Genomic DNA, 25,292 nt, shown 5'->3' with positions numbered 1-25,292 from the left:
GTTTCTTTAAACGTGACTCACAACCCCACAGAAATGCAAATTATATAGGTTACAAAATGAATGGGATGCCATTACAACCAATAGCATCCAAATATGCTGAGAATCTCCATTCCAACTTCCCTCTGAGATCTGACAGTGCTGTATGTAGCCGAACAATCCACACGGTTTCTATTGGAATACAGGACCTCAATCTGTGTTAGGAGGGTTCTATCCACACGGTTTCTATTGGAATACAGGACCTAGATCTGTGTTAGGAGGGTTCTATCCACACGGTTTCTATTGGAATACAGGACCTCAATCTGTGTTAGGAGGGTTCTATCCACACGGTTTCTATTGGAATACAGGACCTCAATCTGTGTTAGGAGGGTTCTATCCACACGGTTTCTATTGGAATACAGGACCTCAATCTGTGTTAGGAGGCTTCTATCCACACGGTTTCTATTGGAATACAGGACCTCAATCTGTGTTAGGAGGCTTCTATCCACACGGTTTCTATTGGAATACAGGACCTCAATCTGTGTTAGGAGGGTTCTATCCACACGGTTTCTATTGGAATACAGGACCTCAATCTGTGTTAGGAGGGTTCTATCCACACGGTTTCTATTGGAATACAGGACCTCAATCTGTGTTAGGAGGGTTCTATCCACACGGTTTCTATTGGAATACAGGACCTCAATATGTGTTAGGAGGGTTCTATCCACACAGTTTCTATTGGAATACTGGACCTCAATCTGTGTTAGGAGGGTTCTATCCACATGGTTTCTATTGGAATACAGGACCTCAATCTGTGTTAGGAGGGTTCTACCACACAGTTTCTATTGGAATACTGGACCTCAATCTGTGTTAGGAGGGTTCTATCCACACAGTTTCTATTGGAATACTGGACCTCAATCTGTGTTAGGAGGGTTCTATCCACACGGTTTCTATTGGAATACAGGACCTCAATCTGTGTTAGGAGGCTTCTATCCACACGGTTTCTATTGGAATACAGGACCTCAATCTGTGTTAGGAGGCTTCTATCCACACGGTTTCTATTGGAATACAGGACCTCAATCTGTGTTAGGAGGGTTCTATCCACACGGTTTCTATTGGAATACAGGACCTCAATCTGTGTTAGGAGGGTTCTATCCACACGGTTTCTATTGGAATACAGGACCTCAATCTGTGTTAGGAGGGTTCTATCCACACGGTTTCTATTGGAATACAGGACCTCAATCTGTGTTAGGAGGGTTCTATCCACACAGTTTCTATTGGAATACTGGACCTCAATCTGTGTTAGGAGGGTTCTATCCACACGGTTTCTATTGGAATACAGGACCTCAATCTGTGTTAGGAGGGTTCTACCACACAGTTTCTATTGGAATACTGGACCTCAATCTGTGTTAGGAGGGTTCTATCCACACAGTTTCTATTGGAATACTGGACCTCAATCTGTGTTAGGAGGATTCTATTGGAATACTGGACCTCAATCTGTGTTAGGAGGGTTCTATCCACACGGTTTCTATTGGAATACTGGACCTAGGTCTGTGTTAGGAGGGTTCTATCCACACGGTTTCTATTGGAATACTGGACCTTAATCTGTGTTAGGAGGGTTCTATCCACACGGTTTCTATTGGAATACTGGACCTAGGTCTGTGTTAGGAGGGTTCTATCCACAAGGTTTCTATTGGAATACTGGACCTAGGTCTGTGTTAGGAGGGTTCTATCCACACAGTTTCTATTGGAATACTGGACCTCAATCTGTGTTAGGAGGGTTCTATCCACACGGTTTCTATTGGAATACAGGACCTCAATCTGTGTTAGGAGGGTTCTATCCACACGGTTTCTATTGGAATACAGGACCTCAATCTGTGTTAGGAGGGTTCTATCCACACGGTTTCTATTGGAATACAGGACCTCAATATGTGTTAGGAGGGTTCTATCCACACAGTTTCTATTGGAATACTGGACCTCAATCTGTGTTAGGAGGGTTCTATCCACATGGTTTCTATTGGAATACAGGACCTCAATCTGTGTTAGGAGGGTTCTACCACACAGTTTCTATTGGAATACTGGACCTCAATCTGTGTTAGGAGGGTTCTATCCACACAGTTTCTATTGGAATACTGGACCTCAATCTGTGTTAGGAGGGTTCTATCCACACGGTTTCTATTGGAATACAGGACCTCAATCTGTGTTAGGAGGCTTCTATCCACACGGTTTCTATTGGAATACAGGACCTCAATCTGTGTTAGGAGGCTTCTATCCACACGGTTTCTATTGGAATACAGGACCTCAATCTGTGTTAGGAGGGTTCTATCCACACGGTTTCTATTGGAATACAGGACCTCAATCTGTGTTAGGAGGGTTCTATCCACACGGTTTCTATTGGAATACAGGACCTCAATCTGTGTTAGGAGGGTTCTATCCACACGGTTTCTATTGGAATACAGGACCTCAATCTGTGTTAGGAGGGTTCTATCCACACAGTTTCTATTGGAATACTGGACCTCAATCTGTGTTAGGAGAGTTCTATCCACACGGTTTCTATTGGAATACAGGACCTCAATCTGTGTTAGGAGGGTTCTACCACACAGTTTCTATTGGAATACTGGACCTCAATCTGTGTTAGGAGGGTTCTATCCACACAGTTTCTATTGGAATACTGGACCTCAATCTGTGTTAGGAGGATTCTATTGGAATACTGGACCTCAATCTGTGTTAGGAGGGTTCTATCCACACGGTTTCTATTGGAATACTGGACCTAGGTCTGTGTTAGGAGGGTTCTATCCACACGGTTTCTATTGGAATACTGGACCTTAATCTGTGTTAGGAGGGTTCTATCCACACGGTTTCTATTGGAATACTGGACCTAGGTCTGTGTTAGGAGGGTTCTATCCACAAGGTTTCTATTGGAATACTGGACCTAGATCTGTGTTAGGGGGGTTCTATTGGAATACTGGACCTCGATCTGTGTTAGGGGGGTTCTATTGGAATACTGGACCTAGATCTGTGTTAGGAGGGTTCTATTGGAATACTGGACCTAGATCTGTGTTAGGGGGGTTCTTTTGGAATACTGGACCTAGATCTGTGTTAGGGGGGTTCTTTTGGAATACTGGACCTAGATCTGTGTTAGGAAGGTACTATTGGAATACTGGACCTAGATCAGTTTTAGGAGGGTCCTATTGGAATACTGGACCTCAAACTGTGATAGGGGGGTTATTTTGGAATACTGGACCTAGAGACTTGAGATTCATCCTATGGTTGACTCACCCTGACCACGGTTTCTACCCACTGAAGACATGGTTGATATTGGAACATCGGATGTGAGTGTTTTCTTAGGAGTTAATCACAAGCTAGGTTTTAAATAACCATATTGATTAGTGGTTGTTTGTTAGGCTAAGCCTCCATCCCCTCCTTCCTTCCTTCCTTCCTTCCTTCCTTCCTTCCTTCCTTCCTTCCTTCCTTCCTTCCTTCCTTCCTTCCTTCCTTCCTTCCTTCCTTCCTTCCTTCCTTCCTTCCTTCCCCTCCCCTCCATGCATAATTTATCCCAGATTACTGATGGATGGAGGGGGAATTGACATGGGGAGTCAGCAGCAGCAACATTTTGTTTATTCACACATGGACGATTGATCGTTGAACATCGATTTGATAATTGTTATTTTCACCCAGCTGGGTGGCTGGGTTGTGGATAAAAATAAGGCTGTGGGTCTCCCATCCCAGGCCTGTGGGCTGTGAGAATAGATCTGTCTGTGGTTCTTACCCAAGTTCCCAGTCATCAGATAGGCGTTGTGGAAGTCCTTCATGCCCAGGCCAACGATGTGGATGAATTCCTCGATGACCTGCATCAGCTCCACTGCACCTGGATAGATCTAGAGAGACGACAACAACAGTACAGTTAACTAGTGAGAGATGAGGACACCAGTACAGTTAACTAGTGAGAGATGACAACAACATTACAGTTAACTAGTGAGAGATGACAACACCAGTACAGTTAACTAGTGAGAGATGAGGACACCAGTACAGTTAACTAGTGAGAGATGAGGACACCAGTACAGTTAACTAGTGAGAGATGAGGACACCAGTACAGTTAACTAGTGAGAGACGACAACAACATTACAGTTAACTAGTGAGAGATGAGGACACCAGTACAGTTAACTAGTGAGAGATGAGGACAACATTACAGTTAACTAGTGAGAGACGACAACAACATTACAGTTAACTAGTGAGAGACGAGGACAACATTACAGTTAACTAGTGAGAGATGAGGACAACAGTACAGTTAACTAGTGAGAGATGAGGACACCAGTACAGTTAACTAGTGAGAGGTGAGGACAATATTACAGTTAACTAGTGAGAGATGAGGACACCAGTACAGTTAACTAGTGAGAGATGAGGACACCAGTACAGTTAACTAGTGAGAGACGACAACAACATTACAGTTAACTAGTGAGAGATGAGGACACCAGTACAGTTAACTAGTGAGAGACGACAACAACATTACAGTTAACTAGTGAGAGATGACAGCAACATTACAGTTAACTAGTGAGAGATGACAACAACATTACAGTTAACTAGTGAGAGATGACAACAACATTACAGTTAACTAGTGAGAGATGAGGACACCAGTACAGTTAACTAGTGAGAGATGAGGACAACATTACAGTTATCTAGTGCCGTATCAGTGCAGCCGTTACATAGGTCAAAACCACATCTCAAATGTCCCTCACATTTCATATATACTGTATATACTGTATATACTGTATATACTGCTTGACCAGGGCCCATAGGGCACTAGGAAATACAGTGTCATTTGGGACAAAGAACTAGACGTGGGAAGAGAGGCGAGAAACTTCACAGTTATCTTATTACTGCAACATCAGTGCTGCCATTACATGTACACAGCATTAGTCAGTAGTGTTATACCAGCGTTCCTTTTGGAACTGTCTCCTGGGAGAGAGGGAGTGTGGTGTGGAAAACAGGGCTGTGGAACTGTCTCCTGGGAGAGAGGGAGTGTGGTGTGGAAAACAGGGCTGTGAAACTGTCTCCTGGGAGAGAGGGAGTGTGGTGTGGAAAACAGGGCTGTGGAACTGTCTCCTGGGAGAGAGGGAGTGTGGTGTGGAAAACAGGGCTGTGGAACTGTCTCCTGGGAGAGAGGGAGTGTGGTGTGGAAAACAGGGCTGTGTAACTGTCTCCTGGGAGAGAGGGAGAGTGGTGTGGAAAACAGGGCTGTGTAACTGTCTCCTGGGAGAGAGGGAGTGTGGTGTGTAAAACAGGGCTGTGTAACTGTCTCCTGGGAGAGAGGGAGTGTGGTGTGGAAAACAGGGCTGTGTAACTGTCTCCTGGGAGAGAGGGAGTGTGGTGTGGAAAACAGGGCTGTGTAACTGTCTCCTGGGAGAGAGGGAGTGTGGTGTGGAAAACAGGGCTGTGTAACTGTCTCCTGGGAGAGAGGGAGTGTGGTGTGGAAAACAGGGCTGTGTAACTGTCTCCTGGGAGAGAGGGAGTGTGGTGTGGAAAACAGGGCTGTGTAACTGTCTCCTGGGAGAGAGGGAGTGTGGTGTGGAAAACAGGGCTGTGTAACTGTCTCCTAGGAGAGAGGGAGTGTGGTGTGGAAAACAGGGCTGTGTAACTGTCTCCTGGGAGAGAGGGAGTGTGGTGTGGAAAACAGGGCTGTGTAACTGTCTCCTGGGAGAGAGGGAGTGTGGTGTGGAAAACAGGGCTGTGTAACTGTCTCCTGGGAGAGAGGGAGTGTGGTGTGGAAAACAGGGCTGTGTAACTGTCTCCTGGGAGAGAGGGAGTGTGGTGTGGAAAACAGGGCTGTGTAACTGTCTCCTGGGAGAGAGGGAGTGTGGTGTGGAAAACAGGGCTGTGTAACTGTCTCCTGGGAGAGAGGGAGTGTGGTGTGGAAAACATTATGTGAGGGATGGAAGCAAACACAATGTCACAGGATTATGTGAAGACTTAACTTCTAACAGAGCGTTTACTTTGACTGCTTTTACTTGTCCAACATGAACCACAACAATCTAAAAATGTTCATCTTCCACTCATCAGACATCTCACCTCTGACCAGGACATGGCTACTAGCTACTAGATACTGGTATCCTTTAAAAGGGGACAGACCAGGACATGGCTACTAGCTACTAGATACTGGTATCCTTTAAAAGGGGACAGACCAGGACATGGCTACTAGCTACTAGATACTGGTACCCTTTAAAAGGGGACAGACCAGGACATGGCTACTAGCTACTAGATACTGGTATCCTTTAAAAGGGGACAGACCAGGACATGGCTACTAGCTACTAGATACTGGTATCCTTTAAAAGGGGACAGACCAGGACATGGCTACTAGCTACTAGATACTGGTATCCTTTAAAAGGGGACAGACCAGGACATGGCTACTAGCTACTAGATACTGGTATCCTTTAAAAGGGGACAGACCAGGACATGGCTACTAGCTACTAGATACTGGTATCCTTTAAAAGGGGACAGACCAGGACATGGCTACTAGCTACTAGATACTGGTACCCTTTAAAAGGGGACAGACCAGGACATGGCTACTAGCTACTAGATACTGGTACCCTTTAAAAGGGGACAGACCAGGACATGGCTACTAGCTACTAGATACTGGTATCCTTTAAAAGGGGACAGACCAGGACATGGCTACTAGCTACTAGATACTGGTACCCTTTAAAAGGGGACAGACCAGGACATGGCTACTAGATACTAGATACTGGTATCCTTTAAAAGGGGACAGGCCAGGACATGGCTACTAGCTACTAGATACTGGTACCCTTTAAAAGGGGACAGGCCAGGACATGGTTACTAGCTACTAGATACTGGTATCCTTTAAAAGGGGACAGACCAGGACATGGCTACTAGCTACTGGTATCCTTTAAAAGGGGACAGGCCAGGACATGGTTACTAGCTACTAGATACTGGTACCCTTTAAAAGGGGACAGGCCAGGACATGGTTACTAGCTACTAGATACTGGTACACTTTAAAAGGGGACAGGCCAGGACATGGTTACTAGCTACTAGATACTGGTATCCTTTAAAAGGGGACAGGCCAGGACATGGTTACTAGCTACTAGATACTGGTACCCTTTAAAAGGGGACAGACCAGGACATGGCTACTAGCTACTGGTATCCTTTAAAAGGGGACAGACCAGGACATGGCTACTAGCTACTGGTATCCTTTAAAAGGGGACAGACCAGGACATGGCCACTAGATACTAGATACTGGTACCCTTTAAAAGGGGACAGACCAGGACATGGCCACTAGATACTAGATACTGGTACCCTTTAAAAGGGGACAGACCAGGACATGGCCACTAGATACTAGATACTGGTACCCTTTAAAAGGGGACAGTCCAGGACATGGCCACTAGATACTAGATACTGGTACCCTTTAAAAGGGGACAGACCAGGACATGGCCACTAGATACTAGATACTGGTACCCTTTAAAAGGGGACAGACCAGGACATGGTTACTAGATACTGGTATCCTTTAAAAGGGGACAGACCAGGACATGGCCACTAGATACTAGATACTGGTACCCTTTAAAAGGGGACAGACCAGGACATGGTTACTAGATACTGGTACCCTTTAAAAGGGGACAGACCAGGACATGGTTACTAGATACTGGTACCCTTTAAAAGGGGACAGACCAGGACATGGCTACTAGCTACTGGTATCCTTTAAAAGGGGACATACCAGGACATGGCCACTAGATACTAGATACTGGTATCCTTTAAAAGGGGACAGACCAGGACATGGCCACTAGATACTAGATACTGGTATCCTTTAAAAGGGGACAGACCAGGACATGGCTACTAGCTACTAGATACTGGTACCCTTTAAAAGGGGACAGACCAGGACATGGCCACTAGATACTAGATACTGGTACCCTTTAAAAGGGGACAGACCAGGACATGGTTACTAGATACTGGTACCCTTTAAAAGGGGACAGACCAGGACATGGTTACTAGATACTGGTACCCTTTAAAAGGGGACAGACCAGGACATGGCTACTAGCTACTGGTATCCTTTAAAAGGGGACAGACCAGGACATGGCCACTAGATACTAGATACTGGTACCCTTTAAAAGGGGACAGACCAGGACATGGTTACTAGATACTGGTACCCTTTAAAAGGGGACAGACCAGGACATAGCTACTAGATACTGGTAACCTTTAAAAGGGGACAAACCATGACATGGTTACTAGCTACTAGATTATGGTATCCTTTAAAAGGGGACAGACCAGGACATGGCTACTAGCTACTAGATTCTGGTACCCTTTAAAAGGGGACAGACCAGGACATGGCTACTAGCTACTAGATACTGGTACCATTTAAAAGGGGACAGACCAGGACATAGCTTCTAGCTACTAGATTCTGGGACCCTTTAAAAGGGGACAGACCAGGACATGGCTACTAGCTACTAGATTCTGGGACCCTTTAAAAGGGGACAGACCAGGACATGGCTACTAGATTCTGGTACCCTTTAAAAGGGGACGGACTAGGACATGGTTACTAGCTACTAGATACTGGTAACCTTTAAAAGGGGACAGACCAGGACATGGCTACTAGCTACTAGATACTGGTACCCTTTAAAAGGGGACAGACCAGGACATGGCTACTAGATACTGGTAACCTTTAAAAGGGGACAGACCAGGACATGGCTACTAGCTACTATATACTGGTAACCTTTAAAAGGAGACAGACCAGGACATGGCTACTAGCTACTAGATTCTGGTACCCTTTAAAAGGGGAAAGACCAGGACATGGCTACTAGCTACTAGATTCTGGTACCCTTTAAAAGGGGACAGACCAGGACATGGTTACTAGCTACTAGATTCTGGTACCCTTTAAAAGGGGACAGACCAGGACATGGCTACTAGCTGCTAGATTCTGGGACCCTTTAAAAGGGGACAGACCAGGACATGGCTACTAGCTACTAGATTCTGGGACCCTTTAAAAGGGGACGGACCAGGACATGGCTACTAGCTACTAGATTCTGGTACCTTCTGTAGCTCAGTTGGTAGAGCATGGCGCTTGTAACGCCAGGGTAGTGGGTTCGATCCCCGGGACCACCCATATGTAGAATGTAAGCACACATGACTGTAAGTCGCTTTGGATAAAAGCGTCTGCTAAATGGCATATTTTTTTATTTTTTTACCCTTTAAAAGGGGACGGACCAGGACATGGCTACTAGCTACTAGATTCTGGTACCCTTTAAAAGGGGACGGACCAGGACATGGCTACTAACTACTAGATACTGGTACCCTTTAAAAGGGGACAGACCAGGACATGGCTACTAGCTACTAGATTCTGGTACCCTTTAAAAGGGGACGGACCAGGACATGGCTACTCGATTCTGGTACCCTTTAAAAGGGGACGGACCAGGACATGGCTACTCGATTCTGGTACCCTTTGCGACACCCTCCCACTCTGTCTGCCGTATTCTTTCTCTTTGCTCTTGTTTTCCATATTAGGATGTCAGTGGGCGGGGCTGGGAGGGTCGTCAGTGACATGGGACACACCTGGACCTGGGTGTGTCCCAGGATAAATACACCTCTTCCCCATTCATTGAGGGGACTCTCTCCATGCAGGCACACTGATAGAATTTGGTTGTGTCATTTTTGTCTCTGTTTTGTTTGCTTTGGCACCTTTCAACACCCCTCATTATCACATTTATTCACGCAACCACTTACTTACACTGCTGATTACACCATTGTTAATTGTAGTTATGTTACTTCAGTCAATAAATATATTTTTGTGATTATTTATTCACACGTTGTCTCCCTTTTTGTTACGGACTTCGAGCCGGTGTTGTGACACCTTATTTAAACATTTTTAATTTGACCTTTATTTAACTAGGCAATTCAGTTAAGAACAAATTCTTATTTACAATGACGGCCTAGGAACAGTGGGTTACCTGGCCTAGGAACAGTGGGTTACCTGGCCTAGGAACAGTGGGTTAACTGGTCTAGGAACAGTGGGTTACCTGGCCTAGGAACAGTGGGTTACCTGGCCAAAGGAACAGTGAGTTACCTGGCCTAGGAACAGTGGGTTACCTGGTCTAGGAACAGTGGGTTACCTGGCCTAGGAACAGTGGGTTACCTGGCCTAGGAACAGTGGGTTACCTGGCCTAGGAACAGTGGGTTACCTTGCCTAGGAACAGTGGGTTACCTGGCCTAGGAACAGTGGGTTAACTGGCCTAGGAACAGTGGGTTACCTGGCCTAGGAACAGTGGGTTACCTGGCCTAGGAAGAGTGGGTTACCTGGCCTAGGAACAGTGGGTTAACTGGCCTAGGAACAGTGGGTTAACTGGCCTAGGAACAGTGGGTTAACTGGCCTAGGAACAGTGGGTTAGGAACTGGGTTACCTGGGAACAGTGGGTTACCTGGCCTAGGAACAGTGGGTTAACTGGCCTAGGAACAGTGGGTTACCTGGCCTAGGAACAGTGGGTTACCTGGCCGAGGAACAGTGGGTTACCTGGCCTAGGAACAGTGGGTTACCTGGCCTAGGAACAGTGGGTTGACTGGCCTAGGAACAGTGGGTTACCTGGCCTAGGAACAGTGGGTTAACTGGCCTAGGAACAGTGGGTTAACTGGCCTAGGAAGAGTGGGTTAACTGGCCTAGGAACAGTGGGTTACCTGGCCTAGGAACAGTGGGTTACCTGGCCGAGGAACAGTGGGTTACCTGGCCGAGGAACAGTGGGTTACCTGGCCTAGGAACAGTGGGTTACCTGGCCTAGGAACAGTGGGTTAACTGGCCTAGGAACAGTGGGTTAACTGGCCTAGGAACAGTGGGTTAACTGGCCTAGGAAGAGTGGGTTAACTGGCCTAGGAACAGTGGGTTACCTGGCCTAGGAACAGTGGGTTACCTGGCCTAGGAACAGTGGGTTAACTGCCTTGTTCAGAGGAAGAACGACAAATGTTTACCTTGTCAGCTCTGGAATTCGATCTTGCAAACTTCTAGTTACTAGTCCAACGCTCTAACCACTAGGCTACACCAGGACATGGCTACTAGTCCAATGCTCTAAACACTAGGCTACACCAGGACATGGATACTAGTGCAACGCTTTAACCACTAGGCTACACCAGGACATGGCTACTAGTCCAACGCTTTAACCACTAGGCTACACCAGGACATGGCTACTAGTCCAATGCTCTAAACACTAGGCTACACCAGGACATGGCTACTAGTCCAACGCTTTAACCACTAGGCTACACCAGGACATGGTTACTAGTCCAACGCTTTAACCACTAGGCTACACCAGGACATGGCTACTAGTCCAACGCTTTAACCACTAGGCTACACCAGGACATGGCTACTAGTCCAACTCTCTAACCACTAGGCTACACCAGGACATGGCTACTAGTCCAACTCTCTAACCACTAGGCTACACCAGGACATGGCTACTAGTGCAACGCTTTAACCACTAGGCTACACCAGGACATGGCTACTAGTCCAACGCTTTAACCACTAGGCTACACCAGGACATGGCTACTAGTCCAACGCTTTAACCACTAGGCTACACCAGGACATGGCTACTAGTCCAACTCTCTAACCACTAGGCTACACCAGGACATGGCTACTAGTCCAACTCTCTAACCACTAGGCTACACCAGGACATGGCTACTAGTGCAACGCTTTAACCACTAGGCTACACCAGGACATGGCTACTAGTCCAACGCTTTAACCACTAGGCTACACCAGGACATGGCTACTAGTCCAACGCTTTAACCACTAGGCTACACCAGGACATGGCTACTAGTCCAACTCTCTAACCACTAGGCTACACCAGGACATGGCTACTAGTCCAATGCTCTAAACACTAGGCTACACCAGGACATGGCTACTAGTCCAACGCTTTAACCACTAGGCTACACCAGGACATGGTTACTAGTCCAACGCTTTAACCACTAGGCTACACCAGGACATGGCTACTAGTCCAACGCTTTAACCACTAGGCTACACCAGGACATGGCTACTAGTCCAACTCTCTAACCACTAGGCTACACCAGGACATGGCTACTAGTCCAACTCTCTAACCACTAGGCTACACCAGGACATGGCTACTAGTGCAACGCTTTAACCACTAGGCTACACCAGGACATGGCTACTAGTCCAACGCTTTAACCACTAGGCTACACCAGGACATGGCTACTAGTCCAACGCTTTAACCACTAGGCTACACCAGGACATGGCTACTAGTCCAACTCTCTAACCACTAGGCTACACCAGGACATGGCTACTAGTCCAATGCTCTAAACACTAGGCTACACCAGGACATGGCTACTAGTCCAACGCTTTAACCACTAGGCTACACCAGGACATGGCTACTAGTCCAACTCTCTAACCACTAGGCTACACCAGGACATGGCTACTAGTCCAACTCTCTAACCACTAGGCTACACCAGGACATGGCTACTAGTCCAACTCTCTAACCACTAGGCTACACCAGGACATGGCTACTAGTCCAACTCTCTAACCACTAGGCTACACCAGGACATGGCTACTAGTGCAACGCTTTAACCACTAGGCTACACCAGGACATGGCTACTAGTGCAACGCTTTAACCACTAGGCTACACCAGGACATGGCTACTAGTCCAACGCTTTAACCACTAGGCTACACCAGGACATGGCTACTAGTCCAACGCTTTAACCACTAGGCTACACCAGGACATGGCTACTAGTCCAACGCTTTAACCACTAGGCTACACCAGGACATGGCAACTAGTCCAACGCTCTAACCACTCGGCTACACCAGGACATGGCAACTAGATACTGGTAACCTTTAAAAGGTGACAGACCAGGACATGGTTACTTGATGCTGGTAACCTTTAAAAGGGGACAGACCAGGACATGGCTACTAGCTACTAGATTCTGGTAACCTTTAAAAGGGGACAGACCAGGACATGGCTACTAGCTACTAGTTTCTGGGACCCTTTAAAAGGGGACAGACCAGGACATGGTTACTAGCTACTAGATTCTGGGACCCTTTAAAAGGGGACAGACCAGGACATGGTTACTAGCTACTAGATTCTGGGACCCTTTAAAAGGGGACAGACCAGGACATGGCTACTAGCTACTAGATTCTGGGACCCTTTAAAAGGGGACAGACCAGGACATGGCTACTAGCTACTAGATTCTGGGACCCTTTAAAAGGGGACAGACCAGGACATGGCTACTAGCTACTAGATTCTGGGACCCTTTAAAAGGGGACAGACCAGGACATGGTTACTAGCTACTAGATACTGATATCCTTTAAAAGGGGACAGACCAGGACATGGCTACTAGCTACTAGATTCTGGGACCCTTTAAAAGAGGACAGACCAGGACATGGTTACTAGCTACTAGACACTGGTAACCTTAAAAAGGGGACAGTCCAGGACATGGCTACTTGCTAGTAGGTACTAGTACCTTTTAAAAGGGGGCATTGTCGAATGCCTACTAAAAGTGATTGCACAGGTCAGGGCATTGTTCAAAATTGTCAGTACGTGTATTGATCTTTGCATTATCTGACAATGAACCTTTGAGACAGACACCCTGACAGAGCAGGACATGGCTAGTAGATAGACACTGCCCTTTAAAAGCACACTGCTTAGTGACCACTGGAGAGCTCGAGACTACCCTTTAAAAGGACACTGTCTAGTGACCACTGGAGAGCTCGAGACTACCCTTTAAAAGGACACTGTCTAGTGACCACTGGAGAGCTCGAGACTACCCTTTAAAAGGACACTGCTTAGTGACCACTGGAGAGCTAGAGACTACCCTTTAAAAGCACACTGTCTAGTGACCACTGGAGAGCTAGAGACTACCCTTTAAAAGCACACTGTCTAGTGACCACTGGAGAGCTCGAGACTACCCTTTAAAAGCACACTGTCTAGTGACCACTGGAGAGTGATTGCTCAAGACAGGGCAGTGCGTCTGTCCTTAGGGACCTGCCATCAGTGTCAGAGAGAATGCAAAGGAAGCATTCAGGACCATGGATAGAGACAGAGCAACACACTCACGCAAACACACCTGTCTCCTCCCAGCTGATACACATTAACACACACTAATCCGATCGTTGACCTTGAAGAGATCGGCCCACTATCCTGGCAGACCTGAATCTAGCAGAGAGGGATCAGCTGTAATCACAGGGGACTTGATTTTAGGGGCAGACATTTTGTGTGATTTGAGTGAGGCAGACTGTTAATGCGCTGATGATGATGATATCAATATATAATTTTTGTTCTATTGTTCTTTGTACTTTCCTTAAGATGTACCAAATGGATCTATTCTAATTTAATCAGCAATTCAAACAGTGTTAAAATGGTACTTGAAAACAATTAGATTTATCAGGAAGGAAAAGCCACATTATTACAGTAGCTGTTCTAGACATGGACACAGAATAGAAGCATGTGAGTTAGCTATAGCTCTACTCTACAGACAAGGCAATGACATGTCTTAGTCCGGAGAGGAGCTCTGAGTGGCATCCCATAATGAACACCTCCTGATACAATCACACACACTCACACATATACTCACTGACACGTGCACGCACACACTCACACATATACTCACTGACATGTGCACGCACACACTCACACATATACTCACTGACACGTGCACGCACACACTCACACATATACTCACTGACACGTGCACGCACACACTCACACATACAGACGGAGATGCACTCATACCCACGTATGTTAACATACACACGCACGCGCACGCGCACACACACACACACACACACACACACACACACACACACACACACACACACACACACACACACACACACACACACACACACACACACACACACACACACACACACACACACACACACACACACACACACACACACACACACACACACGTCTGTCTGACTAGCTAGCTGACTAGCTGGCTGAAAGCACATTTCTCCTCCCCCTCCTGCCTATATGACCCATAGCGCAGGCCCTCTCTGGATGAAAGGGGTAAAGGCCGCAGTGGAGGTGGATTCATAGAGAAGCACCAGATCATCCTCTTCATGCTCACACCACAGCAACAAGGTCTTTCTTCCTTCCCTTAGCAACAGACACACATACACACTGTGTACAAAACAACACCTTCCTAATATTGACTTGAACCCCCATTTTGCCCTCAGAACAGACTAAATTCGTCGTGGCATAGACTCTACAAGGTGTCGAAAGCGTTCTATAGGGATGCTGGCCCATGTTGACTCCAATTCTTCCCACAGTTGTGTCAAATTGTCTGGATGTCCTTTGGGTGGTGGACCATTCGTGATACACAGGGGAAACTGTTGAGCGTGAAAAACCCAGCAGCACTGAAATTCTTGACACAAACGTCTGGTTCCTACTCCCGTACCCCGTTCAAAGGCACTTCAAACTTTTGTCTGGCCCATTCACCCTATGAATGGAACACATACACAATCCACGCCTCAAGGCTTAAAAAATCATTATTTAACCGGTCTCCTCCTCTTCATCTACACTGATTGAAGTGGATTTAACAAGTGACATCAAAAAGGGATCATGTCTTTCACCTGGATTCACCTGGTCAGTCTATGTCATGGAAAGAGCAGGTGTTCTTAATGTTTTGTCAACTCAGTGTATTTCTGTCCTTGACAGCAACCGAACTACAACTCCCATCCTCTCCACAGCATCTTATTTGCCTTTATTTAACCAGGTAAGTAATTGAGAACACATTCTCATTCACAACAGTGACCTGACCAAGGCGGAGATATTAAACATAGCAAAGCAGACAATTACAGACAAAGCAGACAATTCTTGACCATTGCCATTCCTCAACCATTCCTCAACCATTCCACAACCATTCCTCAACCATTCCTCTTCCATTCCTCTTCCATACCTTAGCCATTCCTCAACCCTTGCTCCGTCATTGCCAAACCATTCCTCAACCATGCCTCAGAATTACTCAGCCATTGCCCAACCATTACTCAACCATTCCTCAGCATTACTCAGCCATTCCTCAGCATTACTCAACCGTTCCTCAGCATTACTCAACCGTTCCTCAGCCATTCCTCAGCCTATACTGGGCTATTCCTCAGCCATTCCTCAGCATTACTCAGCCATTCCTCAGCCATTCCTCAGCATTACTCAACCGTTCCTCAGCCATTCCTCAGCCATTAGTCATCCATTCCTCAACCATTCCTCAACCATTCCTCAGCCATTACTCAACCATTACTCAGCCATTCCTCAGCCATTCCTCAGCCATTCCTCCCAGCCATTACTCAGCCATTCCAGCCATTCCTCAACCATTCCTCAACCATTCTCAGCCCTCATTCCTCAGCCATTCCTCAACAGCCATTCCTCAGCCATTCCTCAACCATTACTCAGCCATTCCTCAGCCATTCCTCAGCCATTCCTCAGCCATTCCTCAGCCATTCCAGCATTCCTCAACCATTCCTCCAGCCATTCCTCAGCCATTCCTCAAGCCATTCCTCAGCCATTCCTCAGCCATTCCTCAGCCATTCCTCAGCCATTCCTCACCATTCCTCAGCCATTCCTCAACCATTCCTCAGCCATTCATTCCTCATTCCATTCCTCAACCATTCCTCTCAGCCATTCCTCAGCCATTCCTCAGCCATTCCTCAGCCATTCCTCAGCCATTCCTACTGCCAAAAACAACAGACATAAAGCTGATATTTTCATCTCTAAAACAACAGACATGCAGCTCATCCTCCGTTTCCTCAGAAACAGTGATTACACGGCAGCATCCATCCACACTCATCATAGCCGGATCATAACAGGATTTGAAGTTCATTGCTTCTGTCTAGCTTTTAGAACACCAACACATTGTCTAGTTGTAAAATAATGCATAAAAACACATCTGTCCAAAATCCATCTTTTACCCTGATCCTTTAGATGACAGATGGCTGTCATATCAGCTCATGGTCTGATGAAGATGAACTACACATTGGCCAAAGAAGAACTCTTTATACCTAAATAGACTTGGCCTGAATCGCACATTCTTAAACACCAGGCAGGCAATCCTTAGACAGACACACATCCACACAAACACACACCCTCCTTAGGCAGACCGAGGGCTCTGTTCCTCAGCCAGTGAACTAATGAACCTTGTCTCCATCCTCCTCTGGGTTCCTAATCAGACAGACAGATTTCCGGTCTGCCTTCTGTGCGTGTGTGTGTGTGTGTGTGTGTGTGTGTGTGTGTGTGTGTGTGTGTGTGTGTGTGTGTGTGTGTGTGTGTGTGTGTGTGTGTGTGTGTGTGTGTGTGTGTGTGTGTGTGTGTGTGTGTGTGTGTGTGTGTGTGTGTGTGTGTGTGTGTGTGTGTGTGTGTGTGTGTGTGTGTGTAATTTCTGCAGTGGAGATGAGATTTGAATGAGATATGAAGCAGCATGCCAGAAATAAATGGTTGTAGAAGGAAGGCTGTATGTCTGATGAGGAGCCAAGAGGGAAGATGTATGTCTGATGAGGAGCCCAGAGGAAGGCTGTATGTCTGATGAGGAGCCCAGAGGAAGGCTGTATATCTGATGAGGAGCCCAGAGGAAAGAAGTCTTTCTGATGAGGAGCCCAGAGGAAGGCTGTATGTCTGATGAGGAGCCCAGAGGAAGGCTGTATGTCTGTTGAGGAGCCCAGAGGAAGGCTGTATGTCTGATGAGGAGCCCAGAGGAAGGCTGTATGTCTGATGAGGAGCCCAGAGGAAGGCTGTATGTCTGATGAGGAGCCCAGAGGAAGGCTGTATGTCTGATGAGGAGCCCAGAGGAAGGCTGTATGTCTGATGAGGAGCCCAGAGGGAGGATGTCTTTCTGATGAGGAGCCCAGAGGAAGGCTGTATGTCTGATGAGGAGCCCAGAGGAAGGATGTCTTTCTGATGAGGAGCCCAGAGGAAGGCTGTATATCTGATGAGGAGCCCAGAGGAAAGAAGTCTTTCTGATGAGGAGCCCAGAGGAAGGATGTCTGATGAGGAGCCCAGAGGAAGGTTGTATGTCTGATGAGGAGCCCAGAGGAAGGCTGTATGTCTGATGAGGAGCCCAGAGGAAGGCTGTATGTCTGATGAGGAGCCCAGAGGAAGGCTGTATGTCTGATGAGGAGCCCAGAGGAAGGCTGTATGTCTGATGAGGAGCCCAGAGGAAGGTTGTATGTCTGATGAGGAGCCCAGAGGAAGGATGTCTGATGAGGAGCCCAGAGGAAGGATGTGTGTCTGATGAGGAGCCCAGAGGAAGGCTGTATGTCTGATGAGGAGCCCAGAGGAAGGATGTCTGATGAGGAGCCCAGAGGAAGGATGTGTGTCTGATGAGGAACCCAGAGGAAGGCTGTATGTCTGATGAGGAGCCCAGAGGAAGGATGTCTGATGAGGAGCCCAGAGGAAGGATGTGTGTCTGATGAGGAGCCCAGAGGAAGGCTGTGTGTCTGATGAGGAGCCCAGAGGAAGGCTGTGTGTCTGATGAGGAACCCAGAGGAAGATGGAGATAAGGTTCAAATCAAATCAAAATGTATTGGTTAAGTACACATATTTGCAGGTGTTATAGCAGCTGCAGTGAAATGCTCATGTTACTAGCTCCAACTGTGCAGGACAATTTCTACAGTTCAAATACACAACTAATCAATAATCCAAACAATAAATCAAGAAATGACAATGAGTGAGAATGTGTCAGAATCCAGAATATAAATATATGGTGTATATAGACAGTATAAAATGTGTCAGAATCCAGAATATAAATGCATTGTGTGTATAGACAGTATAGAATGTGTCAGAATCCAGAATATAAATGCATTGTGTGTATAGACAGTATAGAATGGGTCAGAATCCAGAATATAAATGCATTGTGTGTATAGACAGTATAGAATGGGTCAGAATCCAGAATATAAATGCATTGTGTGTATAGACAGTATAGAATGTGTCAGAATCCAGAATATAAATGCATTGTGTGTATAGACAGTATAGAATGGGTCAGAATCCAGAATATAAATGCATTGTGTGTATAGACAGTATAGAATGGGTCAGAATCCAGAATATAAATGCATTGTGTGTATAGACAGTATAGAATGGGTCAGAATCCAGAATATAAATGCATTGTGTGTATAGACAGTATAGAATGTGTCAGAATCCAGAATATAAATACATGGTGTGTATAGACAGTATAGAATCTGGAAAAGAATATGGTATCTACAGTCGTAGGTATATTAGGATAAGCTATGTGGAGAATACTGTAGAGACATAAACATTGAGTATATAAATAGATTATGAGGTGACCAGCGTTCAATGACTCTATATACTGTCCACAGGGCGTTAGTCTCAAGGTGCAGGGCAGAGTACAGGGCAGTAGCTGATCAACAGTCTGGAGATAGAAGCTGTTTTTTAGTCATACGGTTCCAGCTTTGATGCACCTGTACCGGCTCTGTCTGCTAGATGGTAGCAGGGTGAACAGACCGTAACTTCATCAGTTTACTGGCTGACAGACAGAGGATAGGAGGGTGTTTATAAATGGACAGTTAGGCAGAGAGAGTTCTTAGCCAGCTGTACCTCCATGGTCTTTGTCTTTCTGATTATCTCATCTCAACTACCCACCTCTTACCCAAACTCTAACCCTCTGCAGGCTGAGAGATAGAGGATAGAAGGGTGTTAGGCAGAGAGAGTTCTTGGGCAGCTGTACCTCCGTGATCTTAGTCTTTCTGATTATCTCATCTCAACTACCCACCTCTGACACAAACTCTAACCCTCTGCAGGCTGACAAGATGGCGCTGCAGTGAATAGCAACTGTTTTACAGGCTCCTGACCAATTCTGCTGTTTTTTTTAGCGAGGACATCGTCTAGAGAGGACATGGATAATATACATCTATCTGACGTCTCCATGCATCGTCTAGAGAGGACATGGATAATATACATCTATCTGACCTCTCCATGCATCGTCTAGAGAGGACATGGATAATATACATCTATCTGACCTCTCCATGCATCGTCTAGAGAGGACATGGATAATATACATCTATCTGACCTCTCCATGCATCGTCTAGAGAGGATGAGGGATAATATACATCTATCTGACCTCTCCATGCATCGTCTAGAGAGGATGGGGGATAATATACATCTATCTGACCTCTCCATGCATCGTCTAGAGAGGATGAGGGATAATATACATCTATCTGACCTCTCCATGCATCGTCTAGAGAGGATGGGGGATAATATACATCTATCTGACCTCTCCATGCATCGTCTAGAGAGGATGGGGGATAACATACATCTATCTGACCTCTCCATGCATCGTCTAGAGAGGATGGGGGATAATATACATCTATCTGACCTCTCCATGCATCGTCTAGAGAGGACATGGATAATATACATCTATCTGACCTCTCCATGCATCGTCTAGAGAGGACATGGATAATATACATCTATCTGATCTCTCCATGCATCGTCTAGAGACGACTGGGGATAATATACATCTATCTGACCTCTCCATGCATCGTCTAGAGAGGATGGGGGATAATATACATCTATCTGACCTCTCCATGCATGGGGGATAATATACGTCTAGATCGAGAGAGGATGGGGGATAATATACATCTATCTGACCTCTCCATGCATCGTCTAGAGAGGATGGGGGATAATATACATCTATCTGACCTCTCCATGCATCGTCTAGAGAGGATGGGGGATAATATACATCTATCTGACCTCTCCATGCATCGTCTAGAGATAACGGGGGATAATATACATCTATCTGACCTCTCCATGCATCGTCTAGAGATAACGGGGGATAATATACATCTATCTGACCTCTCCATGCATCGTCTAGAGAGAACGGGGAAGAAGCGGGAGGAGTGGCTCTTTGTTAACAACAACTTCTCTAATGTTAAAGGAAGTTTGGGGTTTTCGCTCCCCTGAGTTAGAATACTTCATGATAAGCTCTAGACTATTTACCAAGATTGTTTTCATATACATGGGTCATAGCTGTCTATTTACCACCACAAACTGCTGCTTGCACTAACACTACGCTCAACGAGCTGTATAGGACTATAAGCAAATCAAAAAGTGCACATCCAGAGTTGGCGCATCTCGTGGCTGGTGATTTTAATGCAGGGAAACAGAAATCTGTTTTCACTAAAATGTTACCAGCATGTCACCTGCATGTCACCTGCATGTCACCTGTGCAACTAGAGGCGACAAAGCCCTTGATCACCTTGATGCACAGAAATGCTTACAAGGCAGTCCCTCGCCCTCCCTTTGGCAAATCTCACCATAACTTTAACCTCCTAATTCTTTCTTACAAGCAAAAACTCAAACAGGAAGTACCAGTGACACACTCAATATTTAAGTGGTCTGATGAAGCAGACGTTAAGTTACAGAACTGTTATGCTAGCACAGACAGGAATATGTTCCGGGATTCATCCCATGGCATTGAGGAGTTGACCACATCAGTCACCGGCTTCATTAATAAGTGCATTGATGGCTTCTTCTCCACAGTGACTGTGCGCACATATCCTAACCAGAAGCCATGGATTACAGGCAACATCCACTTTCAAGAAGCGGGACACTAATCCGGACGCTTTCTGTTCCTCCACACCTATAGGCAGGAACTTAAACAGGAAGCACTTGTGGCAAGAACTGTTCAACGTTGGTTTGACCAATTGGAGTCTATGTTTTAAGATTGTTTTGATCACGCGGTGTGGGAAATGGTACACTGACTCTGTGACTGAGTTCATCAGGAAGTGCATAGAGGATGTTGTTCCCACTGTGAAAATGATAACTTACCCAAACCAAAAACTGTGGATAGATGGCAGCATATGTGCAAAACTAAAAGCGTGAACCACCACTTTTAACCATAGCAAGGTGACATGGATGTCTACAAACAGCTATGCCCTCCGCAAGGCAAACAAAGAGACAAAACGACAGGGACAAAGTGGAGTCGCAATTCATCTGCTCAGACACGAGACATATTGAGCAGAGACTCCAGACAATTACAGATTAAAAAGTGAAATCAAGCCACGTTCTGCACACCGACGCCTCGCTCCCGGATAAGCAAGTGGGGATAACAGACTGGGATAGGGAGAGATTGATTATGTCTGTAAACACTCCCGCCAGCTGGTCTGCACATGCTCTGAGGACGCGGCTAGGGATGCCATCAGGGCCGGAAGCCTTGAGAGGGTTAACTTAAATGACTAACTCACGTTGGCCACGGAGAACGACAGCACCCAGTTCTTGTGAATGGAGGCGCCCTGTGTCGGCAGCTCGATGACGGCGAGGAAGGTGCCCTCCAAGCGCATCACTAAGCTCAGGTCCCTGGGACTGAACCTCTCCCGCTGCAAATGGATCCTGAACTTCCTGACGAGCTGCCCCCAGGTGGTGAGGGTAGGCAACAACACATCTGCCACACTGACCCTAAACATGGGGTTTCTTCAGGGATGCATGCTTAGTCCCCTCCTGTACTCCCTGTTCACCCATGACTGCGTGGCCATGCAAGACTCCAACACACCATCATTAAGTTTGCTGGCGACACGACGACATGTCAGTAGTAGGCCTGATCACCGATGACGATGAGACAGCCTATAGGGAGCAGGTCATTGACCTGGCAGTGTGGTGCCAAGACAACATCTCCCTCAACGTTGGCAAGACAAAGGAATTGGTTATGGTCTACAGGAAATGGAGGACCGACACACCACTATCTAAATGAAAAGGGGCTATAGTGGAGCGGGTCGAGAGCTTCAAGTCCCTCTGAGTCCACAGCACTAAGTAATTACCATGGTCCAAACACACTAACACAGTCGTGAAGAAGGCATGACAATGCCTCTTCCCCCTCAGGAGGCTGAAAACTTTCAGCATGGGCCTTCAGATCCTCAAAACGTTCTACAACTACACCATTGAGAGTATCTTGACTGACTGCATCACCGCTTGGTAGGGCAACTGCTTCGCATCCAACCGATGAGAGAGAGAGAGAGAGAGAGAGAGAGAGAGAGAGAGAGAGAGAGAGAGAGAGAGAGAGAGAGAGAGAGAGAGAGAGAGAGAGAGAGAGTGTGTGTGTGTGTGTGTGTGTGTGTGTGTGTGTGTGTGTGTGTGTGTGTGTGTGTGTGTGTGTGTGTGTGTGTGTGTGTGTGTGTGTGTGTGTGTGTGTGTGTGTGTGTGTGTGTGTGTGTGTGTGTGTGTGTGTGTGTGTGTGTGTGTGTCGTAGACCAGACAGACAAAAGTCAGAAACTGCAGTGAGGACCACCAATTAGTACTTGTAGAGAGAGACAGAAAGACTGGGTCGATAGAGGGCAGACTGCCTGCCGTTCTCTTTCTCTCTTTCTTAGTCATTTAGCAGACACCCTTATCCAGTGTGACTTACAGGAGCCATTAGGCTTAAGTGCCTTGCTCAGTAAATATATTTGTTGTTGGCTCTGGATTCAAACCAGCAACCTTTCGGCTACTGGCACAATGCTCTTAACTGCTAGGCTTCATACTTCTCTCTATCTTTCTTTCTCTCTTTCTCTCCATCACTTCCTCTATCATTCCCTCTCTCTCTCTTCCTCTATCTTTCTCATCCTCTATCCTTCCCTCTCTCCTTCTCTATCTCTCTTTCTCTCTCTCTCTTTCTCATCCTCTCTCTCTCTCTCTCTCTCTCTCTCTCTCTCTCTCTCTCTCTCTCTCTCTCTCTCTCTCTCTCTCTCTCTCTCTCTCTCTCTCTCTCTCTCTCTCTCTCTCTCTCTCTCTCTCTCCAAGGTCTTAACCACCTAGGTGAATCAAAGAGAAACTGAGGGAAGAAAAAGGAAGAAAAACACCAACCATCCAAAATACCCCTCCTCTTTCTCTTTCTCTTTCTCTTTCTCTTTCTCTTTCTCTTTCTCTTTCTCTTTCTCTTTCTTTTCTCTTACTCTCTCTCTTTCTTTCTCTTTCTCTCTCTCTCGCTCTTTCCTCCCTTTGCCCTCCTTTCCTTTCCTCTCTGGAAGGCAGTCATTTGGCACTGCAAGTTCACAAAAGCTGCGGATGTTCTTTGTAAATTAGTGGTCTGTGGAGATGCTGTCTCTGCCGGAGACAGGGCGGGTTCGTCTTAAAATAAAGTGGGAGTTTTTGAAGGAAGAGTGGCCACCTCTCAACCCTGAGAGGCTCATTCAGGATGACAGGAGAAATGACAGGAAAACCCACGCAGATAAAATCATAAAACCCCTGACTGAGGCTGTACCCAGCATCCTTGGTGAAAAACAAATACTTGACATCTGTATTTATTTGTGGGATAAAGACGAGAGGACCTGACCAACACATTTCTGTTCCAGAAAATGGTTAATGAATGTGAATAGAATTTATTTCTGTTCTTTATAAAATATGATTCCATTAGATGTTTCCTTGTTCAATCTACAGTCGGAGGTTTAGTCAGAAGTTTACATACACCTTAGCCAAATACGTTTAAACTCAGTTTTTCACAATTCCTGACATTTAATCAGAGTAAAAATTCCGTTTTAGGATTTATTTTAAGAATGTGAAATGACAGAATAATATTAGAGAGAATGATTTATTTCAGCTTTTATTTCACATTCCCAGTGGGTCAGAAGTTTACAAACACTCAATTAGTATTTGGTATCATTGCCTTTGAATTGTTTAACTTGGGTCAAACATTTCGAGTAGCCTTCCACAAGCTTCCCACAATAAGTTGGGTGAATTTTGGCCCATTCCTCCTGACAGAGCTGGTGTAACTGAGTCAGGTTTGTAGGCCTCCTTGCTCGCACATGCTTTTCAGTTCTGCCCACACATTTTCCATGGGATTGAGGTCAGGGCTTTGTGATGGCCACTCCAATACCTTGACTTTGTTGTCCTTAAGCCATTTTGTCACAACTTTGGAAGTATGCTTGGGGTCATCGTCCATTTGGAAGACCCATTTGCGACCAAGATTTAACTTCTTGAGTGATGTCTTGAGATGTTGCTTCAATAGATCTTCAATAGATTTCCATCCTCATGATGCCATCTATTTTGAGAAGTGCACCAGTCCCTCCTGCAGCAAAGCACCCCCACAACATGATGCTGCCGCTCATGTGCTTCACGTTTGGGATGGTGTTCTTCGGCTTGGCCAAACAGTTCTATATTAGTTTCATCAGACCAGAGGACATTTCTCCAAAAAGTACGATCTTTGTCCCCATGTGCAGTTGCAAAACCGTAGTCTGGCTTTTTTATGGCGGATTTTGAGCAGTGGCTTCTTCCTTGCCGAGCGGCCTTTCAGGTTATGTCGACATGGGACTCGTTTTACTGTGGATTTAGATACTTTTGTACCTGTTTCCTCCAGCATCTTCACAAGGTCCTTTGCTGTTGTTCTGGGATTGATTTGCACTTTTTACACCAAAGTATGTTCATGTCTAG

The 25,292-nt window shown here is 46.1% G+C and overlaps 1 pseudogene; it reads right to left on the bottom strand.

The window, feature by feature from the left end:
- Positions 1–25,292, bottom strand: part of LOC124042229 — a 277,909-nt pseudogene that overhangs the window by 48,583 nt on the left and 204,034 nt on the right.

This window comes from Oncorhynchus gorbuscha, linkage group LG08 (genome assembly GCF_021184085.1).
Source record: "Oncorhynchus gorbuscha isolate QuinsamMale2020 ecotype Even-year linkage group LG08, OgorEven_v1.0, whole genome shotgun sequence".
NCBI classification, from domain to species: Eukaryota; Metazoa; Chordata; class Actinopteri; order Salmoniformes; family Salmonidae; genus Oncorhynchus; species Oncorhynchus gorbuscha.
The sequence above is the reverse complement of the archived record's forward strand: the minus strand, read 5'-3'. Positions and strand labels throughout refer to the sequence as shown.